General features: G+C 44.5%; 1 protein-coding gene across 5 annotated transcripts in view; it reads right to left on the bottom strand.

The window, feature by feature from the left end:
- rnf2 (ring finger protein 2) overlaps nt 1-12,524 on the bottom strand; it is a 50,579-nt gene extending 38,055 nt beyond the window's left edge. For 2 of the 5 annotated variants that reach the window (XM_060829740.1, XM_060829743.1), the window contains exon 1: nt 12,439-12,524. The gene's annotated coding sequence lies outside the window, so the exon portion shown is untranslated. Of the gene's footprint in view, nt 1-12,351 lie in introns of all 5 variants that reach the window. The other 3 variants (XM_060829739.1, XM_060829741.1, XM_060829742.1) reach the window with 2 other exon arrangements.
- Between the last annotated feature and the right edge of the window lie 776 nt (nt 12,525-13,300).

The raw sequence follows: 13,300 nt of genomic DNA, 5'->3' as shown, positions 1-13,300 counted from the left end.
TCTATTTGTCGTCATAGACCTTCAGATACTGCTGGATCACATCTCTGAAGGCCAAAAGGCGAAGGAAAAACTGGTGTTCAGATTTTACCTACAACTCACTATAAATGGCATTTCAGGCTCATAATAGCAACAGCTGTAACCACACATGTTACCATTCAATTATTCCAATCCTCTTTCATGGATCATGGTTAGGGACATTACTCATATAGAATCTATGCTTCAATTCATTATTAGGGATTTGGACTTTATGGAAAGACTGACAATTATTGTTCACAACACTTTACACATCAAAAATGATCACAAAATACCTTCTGAACAACTGCAATTAATGTATTCCCAGAAATCTAGATTGGGTTTCCATTAATTTTAATCTCGTAGCTCTGAAGGAAAGTCAATAACACGCAACTTGAAGGGAAACTTGGCTATAATGGCAAGTGCTGCTCTTAGCCTCTCATTTGATGATCAGAGAGTTACAGAACAAGACACTTTGTTGAGTTACTACAATGTGACCCTTAAATGGTACACTGGCAGTGAGGAAGGATGTTTATGCTAGTGCAAGCTAATCAAGTGGCATGCTTTATCTTGAATGGGATTGACTCTCTTCAATGTGGAGATGCTGGTGTAGACTGGGATGGATAAAGTCAGAAGTTACTCAACATCAGATTATAGTCTAACAGGTTTATTTAAAACTACAAGCTTTCAGAGCACTGCTCCTTTGTCGGGTGGAGTGACTTGTTGGACTATAATCTGATGGCATGTAACTTGTGATTGAGTATCTTCAGTCTTGTTGTAGTTGCAGCTATATAACCATGTGAGGAGCGAGTAGGTAAGTGAAAAGCTCTTGGAGACTTAAGCGGTGAAATATTCACCACAAAATAACCAGCCTTTGACTTGTTCTCATAGGCATGGTACGTTTGTTACCGGACTAATTGGGTTTCAGAGTGATATCCAGGATGTTGCTGGAAAGGAGTTTGGTAATATTCAATGTCAAGAGCAGTAGGTTAAACTGTGGTAAAGAATGGCTAGTGTATCTAATTTTTAAAGTAAGCTATTCCATGGCTATGGCATTGCAGATTGGTCATCTAATGCATGGAGCCAAATCATTATAAATAACATTTTTTTCAAAGTGTTAAAACAATTTTAAAAGATAATTTTGTTTCATTTATTGATGTATTAGTCATTTTTGAAATGATGCCAAAATGCAACTTTTCATCCAACATGTTGAGGAGAAAAGGGTTTAACCTCAAACCACTCTTCAGGTCATCTCTCATCTTCTAAATACTGATGATTCAAAGCCCAACCTAGTCAACCTCTCCTCATGGAAAAATGCCTCCATTCCCAAAACAAACCTAGTGAACCTTCTCTGGAATGCCGACAATGCCAGTTTTTCCGTTGTTGAGCAAGGGGACCCAGAACTGGTGTCCTCTAACTAGTAGAAAGTGAGGACTGCAGATGCTGGAGATCAGAGCTGAAAGTGTGTTGCTGGAAAAGCGCAGGTCAGGCAGCATCCAAGGAGCAGGAGAATCGACGTTTCAGGCATGAGCCCTTCTTCAGGAATGAGGAAAGTGTGCCAAGCAGGCTAAGATAAAAGGTAGGGAGGAGGGACTTGGGGGAGGGACGTTGGAAATGCAATAGGTGGAAGGAGGTTAAGGTGAGGGTGATAGGCTGGAGTGGGGGTGGGGGCGGAGAGGTCAGGAAGAAGATTGCAGGTTAGGAAGATGGTGCTGAGTTCGAGGGTTGGGACTGAGACAAGGTGGGGGGAGGGGAAATGAGGAAACCGGAGAAATCTGAGTTCATCCCTTGTGGTTGGAGGGTTCCTGGGCGGAAGATGAGGCACTTTTCCTCCAGCCGTCATGTTGCTATGGTCTGGTGATGGAGGAGTCCAAGGTGCTGCATGTCCTTGGTGGAGTGGGAAGGGGAGTTGAAGTGTTGATCCACGGGGTGGTTGGGTTGGTTGGTCCGGATGTCCCAGAGATGTTCTCTGAAATGTTCCGCAAGTAGGCGGCCTGTCTCCCCAATATAGAGGAGGCCACATCGGATACAGTAAATGATGTGTGTGGAGGTGCAGGTGAATTTGGGGTGGATATGGAAGGATCCCTTGGGGCCTTGGAGGGAAGTAAGGGGGGGGGAGGTGTGGATGCAAGTTTTGCATTTCTTGCGGTTGCAGGGGAAGGTGCCGGGAGTGGAGGTTGGGTTGGTGGGGGGGGGGGGGGGTGAACCTGACGAGGGAGTCATGGAGGGAGTGGTCTTTTCGGAATGCTGATAGGGGAGGGGAAGGAAATATATCCCTGGTGGTGGGGTCCGTTTGGAGGTGGCGGAAATGATGAAGGATGATACGATGTATATGGAGGCTGGTGGGGTGGTAGGCGAAGACCAGTGGGGTTCTGTCCTGGTGGCGATTGGAGGAGCGGGGCTCAAGGGCAGAGGAGTGGGAAGTGGAGGAGATGGGGTGGAGAGCATCGTCGATCACGTCTGGGGGGAATTTGCGGTCTTTGAATAAGGAGGCCATCTGGGTTGTTCGGTATTGGAACTGGTCCTCCTGGGAGCAGATGCAGCGAAGACGAAGAAATTGGGAATATGGGATGGCATTTTTACAGGGGGCAGGGTGGGCGGAGGTGCAGTCTAGGTAGCTGTGGGAGTCTGTCAGTTTATAGTAAATGTCCGTGTTGATTCGGTCACCCGAGATAGAAATGGAGGGGTCTAGGAAGGGGAGGGAGGAGTCTGAGACTGTCCAGGTAAATTTGAGGTCAGGGTGGAAGGTGTTGGTAAAGTGGATGAACTGTTCAACCTCCTCGTGAGAGCACGAGTCAGCGCCGATACAGTCATCGATGTAGCGGAGGAAAAGGTGGGGGGTGGTGTCAGTGTAGTTGCGGAAGATGGACTGTTCCACATATCCTACAAAGTGGCAGGCATAGCTAGGGCCCATGCGGGTGCCCATGGCTACTCCTTTGGTTTGGAAGAAGTGGAGGATTGGAAAGAGAAGTTGTTCAGAGTGAGGACCAGTTCAGTCAGTTGAAGGAGGGTGTCAGTGGAAGGGTACTGGTTGGTACGGCGGGAGATGAAGAAGCAGAGGGCTTCGAGTCCTTCGTGATGGGGGATGGAGGTGTACAGGGAATGGATGTCCATGGTGAAGATAAGGCGTTGGGGACCAGGGAAGCGAAAATCATGGAGGTTTTGGAGGGCATGGGTGGTGCCCTGAATGTAAGTGGGGAGTTCTTGGACTAAGGGGGGTGTGGATCGTGTCGAGGTATGCAGAGATGAGTTCGGTGGGGCAGGAGCAGGCTGAGACAATGGGTCGGCCGGGGCAGTCAGGTTTGTGGATTTTGGACAGGAGGTAGAAACAGGCGGTGTGGGGTTGTGGGACTATGAGGTTGGAGGCGATGGATGGGAGATCCCCTGAGGTAATGAGGTTATGGATGGTCTGGGAGATGACGGTTTGGTGGTGTGAGGTAGGGTCATGGTCAAGGGGGCAGTAGGAGGAGGTGTCCGCGAGCTGGCGTTTAGCCTCAGCGGTGTAAATGTCGGTGCGCCAAACTACTACCGCGCCTCCCTTGTCTGCCGGTTTGATAGTGAGGTTGGGGTTGGAACGGAGGGAGCGGAGGGCTGCACGTTCCAAGAGTGAGAAGTTGGAGTGGGTGAGAGGGGTGGAGAGGTTGAGGCGGTTAATGTCGCGGCGACAGTTGGCTATGAAGAGATCTAGCGCAGGTAAGAGGCCAGCACGGGGTGTCCAGGTGGATGGGGTGTGTTGGAGGCGGGAGAAGGGGGTCAGAGGGTGGGCGACCCCGCACCGCTCGTTTCTACCTCCTGCCCAAAATCCACAAACCATCCGCAAGTAGGCCGTCTACTTGCGTAACATTTCAGAGAACACCTCTGGGACACCCAGACCAACCAACCCAACCACCCCATGGCTTAACACTTCAACTCCCCCTCCCACTCCACCAAGGACATGCAGCTCCTTGGACTCCTCCATCGCCAGACCATAGCAACACGACAGCTGGAGGAAGAGCGCCTCATCTTCCGCCTAGGAACCCTCCAACCACATGAACTCAGATTTCTCCAGTTTCCTCATTTCCCCTCCCCCCACCTTGTCTCAGTCCCAACCCTCGAACTCAGCACCACCTTCCTAACCTGCAATCTTCTTCCTGACCTCTCCGCCCCCACCCCATCACCTTAACCTCCTTCTACCTATCGCATTTCCAATGTCCCTCCCCCAAGTCCCTCCTCCCTACCTTTTATCTTAGCCTGCTGGACACACTTTCCTCATTCCTGAAGAAGGGCTCATGCCTGAAACATCGATTCTTCTGCTCCTTGGATGCTGCCTGACCTGCTGCGCTTTTCCAGCAACAATTTTCGGTCCTCTAACTACTGTCTTGTATAGTTGTTTTAAGACACCTCTATGTTAATTTTAAATTATATTTGGAAGAAGGGCAAACAGTCTACTTGCCTTCTATTATCCCTTGAATTTGGATGCTGACTTTAGGATATTCATGCAATTAGACTCAATTCCTGTGCTTCAGCTTTCTGTAATCTTTCTCCATTTAAAATAATATTCAGATCTCCCATCCTTCCAACATTACATTTTGCCCACCTAGTACTGTCCAGTCACTAAACCCGTCTATATCCCTCTGTTAACTCTTAGTCTCATCATTTGTCTTCCCTTCTACTTCTGTGTCTTCAGCAAACTTGATGATAGCACATTCATTTCCATCATCCAAGTCATTAATACATATTGTAAATAATTGGGGCCCCAGCACTGATCCCTGTGGCACTCCATTAGTTACAGGGTGCGATCCTGAAAACATTCTCCTTTCCTCAACTTTATTCATTAGCCAATGCCTGATAGTTATCGCCAACATCATTGGCTCTTATCCCGTTGGTTAGCCTAACATGCAGTACCATACTGAACGTTCTTTGGGAATATGAATATATTACATCTACTGGTTCCCCTTTATATGCCCTGCTTGTTACCTCAAAGAATTTTAATAAATTTGTGAGGCACAATTTTTCCTTCATGAAACCATGCCAATTCTGCTTGATTATATTATGTATTTCTAAATGTTCTAATTTACATTCTTAATAATAGGCTCTAATGTTTTCCCAATTACAAATGTTAAGTTAAAACTGGTTTATTGTCATTTTTCTGTTTCCCTAACCTTTCAAATAAGCATATTACACTTGCAGACTTTCAACCCTCAGTATCCTCAAATGATTCTTGGAACATTATAATCTGGGCATCCCTCTCAATGTAGCTACTTCCTTTAAAATCCTAGGAAACAGCCTCTCAGGTTCAGGTGATCTAGCCTTCAGCACCATTAGTTTCCCTAAGTATATTTTCCTTCAGTCATAGTGTGTTTATCTCCTCTTCCGGCTCTTGATTATGTAGTATTTTTGGAATGTGAAGAGAGTGATGCAGATTATTTATTCAACTTCCCTACCATTTCCTGGTTCTGCATCATTATTTCCCAGCCTCATTCTCTAAGGGGCCTATGTTTGCTTTGACAGCTCTCTTACTTTTTATATACATCAATGAAGCTCTTTTTTTTAAAAGATTAGATTACTTACACAATGTGGAAACAGGTCCTTCAGCCCAACAAGTCCACACTGACCCGCCGAAGCTCAACCCACCCAGACCCATTCCCTTACATTTACCCCTTCACCTAACACTATGGGCAATTTAGCATGGCCAATTCACCTAACCTGCAAATTTTTGGATTGTGGGAGGCAACCGGAGCACCCGGAAGAAACCCACGCAGACACAGGGAGAACGTGCAAACTCCAAACAGAGTTGCCCGAGGTGGGAATTGAACCCGGGTCTCTGGCGCTGTGAGGTCTCTGTCCATTTTTATATTATTTATTACTTTGGCCTCAGTTTATTTACTGTCCTTTTCTTTTGGCTTTCCCAACCTTTTAGTTTACCACTCCTCTTGTCATCTGGATGTAGAATTAAGTTACATGTTCAACCTAGTTCAGAAGATTGCAGTGAGATCTTTGTTACCAACTCAACAACCGACTGCAATAAAATCTAAATGGTTTCTCTCATTGGCCAGGGCCATTCTCTCAATGTTGTACACTGCTATTGAACGCAGTTTGGTCCTGGCAATGTGAATTTAGCAGTGCTGTTGCCTCTAAATGGGCTGTGAATCACCTCTGGCATATCCAGAAGTAGTAACATCGAGAGAACGGTATAAGGTTGGAGCTCACTGTCCAAAAAGGTGGCAGAGAAAGAAACACGAATTGCCTTTAAATACTATTTCCACAAATACTTGAAGTGCCATAATTTACAAGGCTAGGAAGTAAAGAGTCGACAAGTAGGATTAGGTTGAACACCTCATGTTAGAAAACTAGTTGTAATGGCCACATGTAAAGTTTTTAACTCTTATGAACACCAAATGTAAGTTAGGCCACAAGTGAGCTAAGAAACCAATTTCTTTTATAAATCAATAACGTTTCTTTACCCTGTCCTAGTTAGATCTTCCCCAGTCACCAAGGATGGGGCACTGCACAGAAACAGAATCCGGCAATTATAATTTTCAAACAAGTCACACCTACACCACAGTTAGAGGATGTAACACAAGTGTTCTCCTTCTTCTGTTACACATTGCTTTACATTAAAGAACATTAAGCCATTGTATGATATACAACATACTCACTTTGCCTGGCTGTGTACAGGTTGCTCCCCAATAATCAAATCATCAGAAACTCTTCTCAAAGTATACCAAACTTGTATACTTCATGGACTTTTATCAATCTGTATATTTTCTTTTAAATTTTACTTGCTGCCTAAGCTTTGGTTTTACTTCATAACAGTTGTGTTAAGACAGAATAAATGAAAATGAGACAGAATGATACACCAAAGGGGAGAACAGCAGTAATGTGGTGAGACGGCCAAACAGGTACGCTAGCTTTTCATACCCATTTTCTTGCACATGGTATTTGACAAGTACAGACAAATACAGTTGCTACAGCTGCTCCTGTGTTTTGGTGTTAGTATATACAACGTTTTTTTCTTATTCTGATGCAATTTTAGGGTTTTTGTCATATTAGCTGCCAGTGTTGCGGAACAGGGCATTTCCATTAATTTGGCCATATATAGAATAGCTAAAATAGAGTAATATCTCTTAGACATGCCCACCCATACATCTTAAGCACAGCTACTGAAAACATGCATCGGTTCACTGTGGCATTTGCATTACCTTGAGCCTGCAGCCATGAAATGACCAGTTCACTGTCAACAGGTACACACACTTCTAGGCAGCTGGTTTCAATGCAAAGTGATAACAACAGCAGGTTCAATTCTGTACTGGCTGAGGTCACCCAGAAGGTCCTGCCTTCTCAAATGCATCACTTGCTTGAGGCATTAAAACACTATTAGTCACGTCTCTCTAATGACAGCGCAGTTTTTCGTCCTCTGGAATAATGGTAACTTTGCCTTTTACACAAAAATGGGCTTCATTTTTGGATTTGCACCCTTAGTTCTAATCAAGACAGCCAATATTCTTTCCATAAAGAAGCTTTTCTATTAACAGGAAAGTAAGTTTCCTGCCAATCAGTCTGCTGTGGAACAAACCAGATCCCAGAGATGAAGGAACAGTGTTAAATCTTCAAAGTGACTATGTCACCCAAGGCCCATCATATAATTAAGTAAATAACAATATGGCGAGAAAGACATACATTAATATTATTTTTAAATCGTAAGATAAATACAGACAAGGAAAGTTGAATATGGATGGGAATTCTATTCAGAAATACACTACAGCTTCCCCAATATCTTCATATTGCTGTTTCCAATTGCACAAATGGTTTCTAGATTATTTCTTCCTGTTGAGGAATCAGCAAAGAGTTTGATTTTTTTTTTAAATGAAGAGTTGTTCAGGTACGGAACATTTTGCTGCATGAAGTAGCTGATGTAGAAACCATTGCATTATTTAAATGAAAAGTAGATAAACATTTGAAACAGATAACGAGATAGGGTCATAAGGCCATAAGATTAATTTTGGATTGTTTCAACAAAGTGCTAATGCAGCCACATTGGGTCTAATCACTCATTCTTGTACTGTAGCTGTCCATTATTTTCAATGGTTTTCAATTGCCTTTCTTTACTTGTAACTTTATTCAATGTGCTAATCACTTTCTGACAAATCTTGAATTTGCATTTCATGCTTGAACTTGTGTTTTCTTGTACCATCAATTCAGATTCAGGAAGTGAGTGATTCCAAACTATCTTTCTGTATCAGTTACAAATTTATATACTGTCCATCCTTTTAAAGGTAAGATCCCTTTCTGTATGGGAAGTGATCGAAATTGGGTTGGGATAACTGGTTGGCATGGACGGGTTGGACCAAAGGGTCTGTTTCCATGCTGTACATCTCTCTGATCAACACAACAACTGAAATGCTGATTGATTCTGGCCAATTGTGTGCAAGTAGATGCAGCAAAGTTAAATTGAATAGCCAGAATTCCAGCAAACTTCTGTGGGCACAAGGTCAGAAGGTTGTTTTCAAATCATGTCAGGCTCAAGATGTTCAAATACAACAATGCTCCCTGGATTTAGGCCCTCTTGTGGTGCAGTGGTAGTGTCCTTACCCCTAAACTGGGAAGCCCAGGTTCAAGTCCCAGCTGCTCCAGTGGTGTGTAATAATATCAGTAGGTTGATGAGAAAAATAGGTTAAGTAATATTTTTCCAGTATAAAATATTTTGATTCACTGCAAAAACACAATGTACACTGTGTTTAATGACAAAGTTGAAAAAGTAAATTTTTATTTACCTGATGTACTCCAACTTCCCTGAAAGCTATGACTTCTAATAGAATGTGATTCCACGGGCTCTAACAACCCTCTGACGAAAAAGCTCTTTCCTTATTAGTGGCTCAACAGTATGTATCAAATTATTTAATTTGACAGTTGTCACCCTTTCCTTTTCACAGAAGTTAAGATACCTCCCTCCCCATCTCCATTAATGACGACTGACTTGACACCGACATTTTTCACAAACCCAACGACTCCCACAGCTACCTAGATTGCACCTCTTCCCACCCTACCTCCTGCAAAAATGCCATTCCGTATTCCCAATTCCTCCACATCCACCATATCAGCTCCCAGGAGGACCAGTTCCACCACAGAACACACCAGATGGCCTCCTACTTTAGAGATCGCAATTTTACTTCCCACGTGGTTAAAGATGCCCTCCAACACATCTTGACCACATCCTGCACCTCCACCCTCAGACCGCACCCCTTCACCCGTAACAAGGACAGAACCCCCCTGGTGCTCACCTTCCACCCTACCAACCTTTGCATAAACCAAATCATCCGCCAATATTTCCGCCACCTCCAAACGGACCCCACCCCCAGGGATATTTTTCCCTCCCCACCCCCTTTCCGCTGTCCGCAAAGACCATTCCTTCCGTGACTACCTGGTCAGGTCCACACCCCCCAACAACCCACCCTCCTGTCCTGGCACCTTCCCCTGCCACCGCAGGAATTGCAAAACCTGCACCCACACCTCCTCCCTCACCTCCATCCAAGGCGCTAAAGGAGCTTTCCACATCCAAAGTTTTACCTGCACATCCACCAATATCATTTATTGTATCCGTTGTCCCGATGCGGTCTCCTCTACATTGGGGAGACTGGATGCCTCCTAGCAGAGCGCTTTAGAGAACATCTTTGGGACACTCGCACCAATCAACCACACCGCCCCGTGACCCAACATTTCAACTCCCCCTCCCACTCAGCCGAGGACATTGAGGTCATAGGCCTCCTTCACCACCTCTCCCTCACCACCAGAAGCCTGGAGGAAGAACGCCTCATTTTCTGCCTCGGAACACTTCAACCCCAGGGCATCAATGTGGACTTCACCAGATTCCTCATTTCCCCTTCCCCTGCCTCACCCTAGTTCCAAACTTCCAGCTCAGCACCATTCCCAAGACCTGTCCTACCCAGCCTATCTTCTTTTCCACCTATCCACTACACCCTCCTCCCTGACCTATCACCTTCATCCCGACCCCCACTCACACATTGTACTCTATGCTACTTTCTCCCACCCCCACCCTCCTCTCATTTATCACTCCGCCCTTCAGGCACTTTGCCTGTATTCCTGCTGAAGGGCTTTTGCCCGAAACGTCGATTTTCCTGCTCCTCGGATGCTGCCTGAACTGCTGTGCTCTTCCAGCACCGCTGATCCAGAATCTGGTTTCCAGCATCTGCAGTCATTGTTTTTACCTACACAGAAGTTAAGCGTTTTGAATGGTTAACACCTTCTTGGGGTGCAACGGTAGTGTCCCTTCCAATGAACCAGGAGGCCCAAGTTCAAGTCCCACCCATTCCAGGTGCAAATCATATCTCTGAACAGAAAAACAATTTTTCCAAAGATTTGAGTGATTTGGGGCAAAATATAGATAAAATTTGCATTACTGCTCAACAAAAAATTAAATTTAAATTCAATTCACACCATAGTGAGCAGGACCAAGTGAAGACTCCTCTCTGTTTCTTCACACTTCCATATCTCCGGTGAATTGAACTATATTCCTGCCTAACAGTTCAGTATTGATCAGTTGTGATGTCCACCTCAATGTCCATTTATCTCATTGCCAGCTAGTGGTTTCAATTGAAAATACACGGGTTGCTTAATATTGAAAGACAATGTAGGTTCACAGAAATCGTGTAAAAAGCCATTAATTTTGCCAATGTCAACAGACAACGACTTCAATCTCAAAAAGCCACAAATGATGTGTCAATAAACTTGTGTGGTGGTAGAGCCAGACAAGAGGGGAAGGGTTAACAGAGATCACCTGCTGCTATCCTCACAGCTCCTCCATATGTATTACTTGCCAGCTGCCATCGCTGCATTTTCAGTGCTATTTTGATTGAGACAATCCAATGCAGCTTGGGACCTGATACCTTTCAGTCGTGAATTATTTCACTGAATTATTGCGAAAGTCCTGCAAATAAAACCTAAAGACAGTCGTTTACGAAGTGGAGGTGAAACAATTGAAATGTTTAAATAACCTGACAGGTAACTATTCAAATAATAGAGGTCGAAAAGATCAATGTAAAGCCTGTTTGCCGAAACGGCTGCCAAATGCTCCTGCACGTGTCACCGTTTGCTTCCTCCTTCCATCCTGACTTTCCATGACTATTACAAACCAACTCCAAAATGGAAAGACTGCACTCAGCCCGCTTTGGGATCACCACTGGCCTGCTCATCAGGATCACAGCTCATGGAGACTGGACTGGGTCTGATATCCTGCATCAGACCAAGGTGCAGCTATGTGTTGCGAACAGAGTGAAGTCTCCGAGTGCAAGAGCCCAAGTTCCTTCAGCCCCAGTGCTTATTGTTGCAGTCACACACCGTTTCGGGCAATAGTGCTGGCTAACACACTGGGCTGGACTGGAGCAGGAGCAGGCACCAGTGTATTATGCATTTAAGTTTTTAATGAGGATGCAGTAATGGCATCCCTATCTCTGGACGAGAAGTCCTAGGTGCAAGTCCCACCTGCTCCAAAGGTGCATTTTATTGAACCGATAGATATGAAAATATCTACACAATGCACTTAGAGTGTTAGGATCAGTCTGATGTAACGTTAATGTTAAGAAACAAGCTATTCCGGGGCTTGGCGCGAGTGTTTAGAAAAGGATAAATGTAATGATAATGATGGGAAGCCAATACATCTTCGGAAAGAAAGCACAATATTTGCCTTTGTAGAAATGTGTCCTTGGTGAAATGCAGCTGCTTTGAAGACTGACAGAGCCCCTGACAAATCACTGAGCCCCTAGTTCGGGGCTCTGCAACCAATCGCGATTATCGGGAGGGGGAGACTAGGGCTTGGAGTCTTTTCAAAAAAAACACACACACAAATTACAAGTTCAAGCAGCAACTTATCATAGTAACAAGAAACAAGGTCAGTGCAATTCGAACCAGTACCACCTCCACTGAATTGCAGTCGCATAGAGTACCACAGAAATACTCAAAATCCAGTCACTAGGATGCGAACGCATCTCATTCACTTGGACCAATTAATTAATACAAGGCGCACACGAAAGCAGTTAGTTATTTATGTAGGAGTTCAAGCCCCCAGCTTACAAACCAACACCAAAACCTTCTTTGTTCAATGTGTGTCCCAATGGACCTTTTAAAATCGTGTGTCTTTTTTTTAAATCTTGCACATCCTCTTTAAAAACAAACAAATATAAAGGACCAAGCGTACAACCAGGTTAGTCGCTGTGTTGCTCGCTCCCACACCGAGCTCCTGGCTCGCTGCTTTTCTTTCGCGCTCCGCCGGGATGTTCAGCCGTCGCACCGTACCCGCTTCTCAGCCCGTCCTCAACATCAGGTCAGCCCCAGGCCAATACTCACCGTTTTGGAAGGGACCGGGAATAAAATACAGGCGTCTCCAGCCCTCTCCCCCTGATGTAAACAGCCCAGGAGCACCACAATACTCACAATATGGCGAGTCTCCGCAATGGACATTGGGAAACAAATCAGCATCTGGAATAAAACTCCAGACTACAACAGTCTTCTTCCCGTCTGTGCACTGGAGGATAAACCAAAAACCCTCCAGCCCTACTGCCTTCTCAAATTCACAGCATTTATATTAAAATTTCCAAGTAGATTTTTGCTGCTCTAACACGCTGACAGACTGGACTTGTTTAAAAATCAAAACCAAAGTGTTGAAATTTTGCAACAATTAAATAATAAATGATGGCCTCAGTAGGATTAGGCAGGTTTCCCCATCCTCAGCCAAACAGCGAGGTGTCAAAAATTATGAAACTATTCCCTTGTTTTCCACTCCCATCCAGACTGTTCACTTGCATGACTGCAATTTAATTAAACGACTATATTGCAACGCCGAAACGACACTCTCTATTTTAATCTCTGTAAATAACGCAATTTTATAATCGATTTTTGTTCGCCACTATTGAGTGGTCGACATTAGTTGTACTTGAAGGAGGAACTAAAATATTATACAGTAAACTTTGTAACATACTAACAGTGATATCTTACCGATATTGCCACTGAATCAGGACTGAAATGCAGGTTATTCTTGACGTTGCTGTACACTATCAGGGACATCCACTTTCCTGTTGCTATAGTGATGCTGCTTTACACCTTAGAATTTTCCAATTTTTGTTAAATATTTCACATATACCCCACGTCTCTGCATTTTTAAAAACTATCTTTCAAAAGGGGTCTATATCGAGCACTTGGCATCTGTTCAGGTGAAACAGACCCCCAGGTTCTCTTCCATAAGTATACTGACGCTTTGTAATTTGATCACAGCCCTGCAATTCTCGCCTGAAATTGA

Source organism: Hemiscyllium ocellatum, chromosome 9 (genome assembly GCF_020745735.1).
Source record: "Hemiscyllium ocellatum isolate sHemOce1 chromosome 9, sHemOce1.pat.X.cur, whole genome shotgun sequence".
NCBI classification, from domain to species: domain Eukaryota; kingdom Metazoa; phylum Chordata; class Chondrichthyes; order Orectolobiformes; family Hemiscylliidae; genus Hemiscyllium; species Hemiscyllium ocellatum.
The sequence above is the reverse complement of the archived record's forward strand: the minus strand, read 5'-3'. Positions and strand labels throughout refer to the sequence as shown.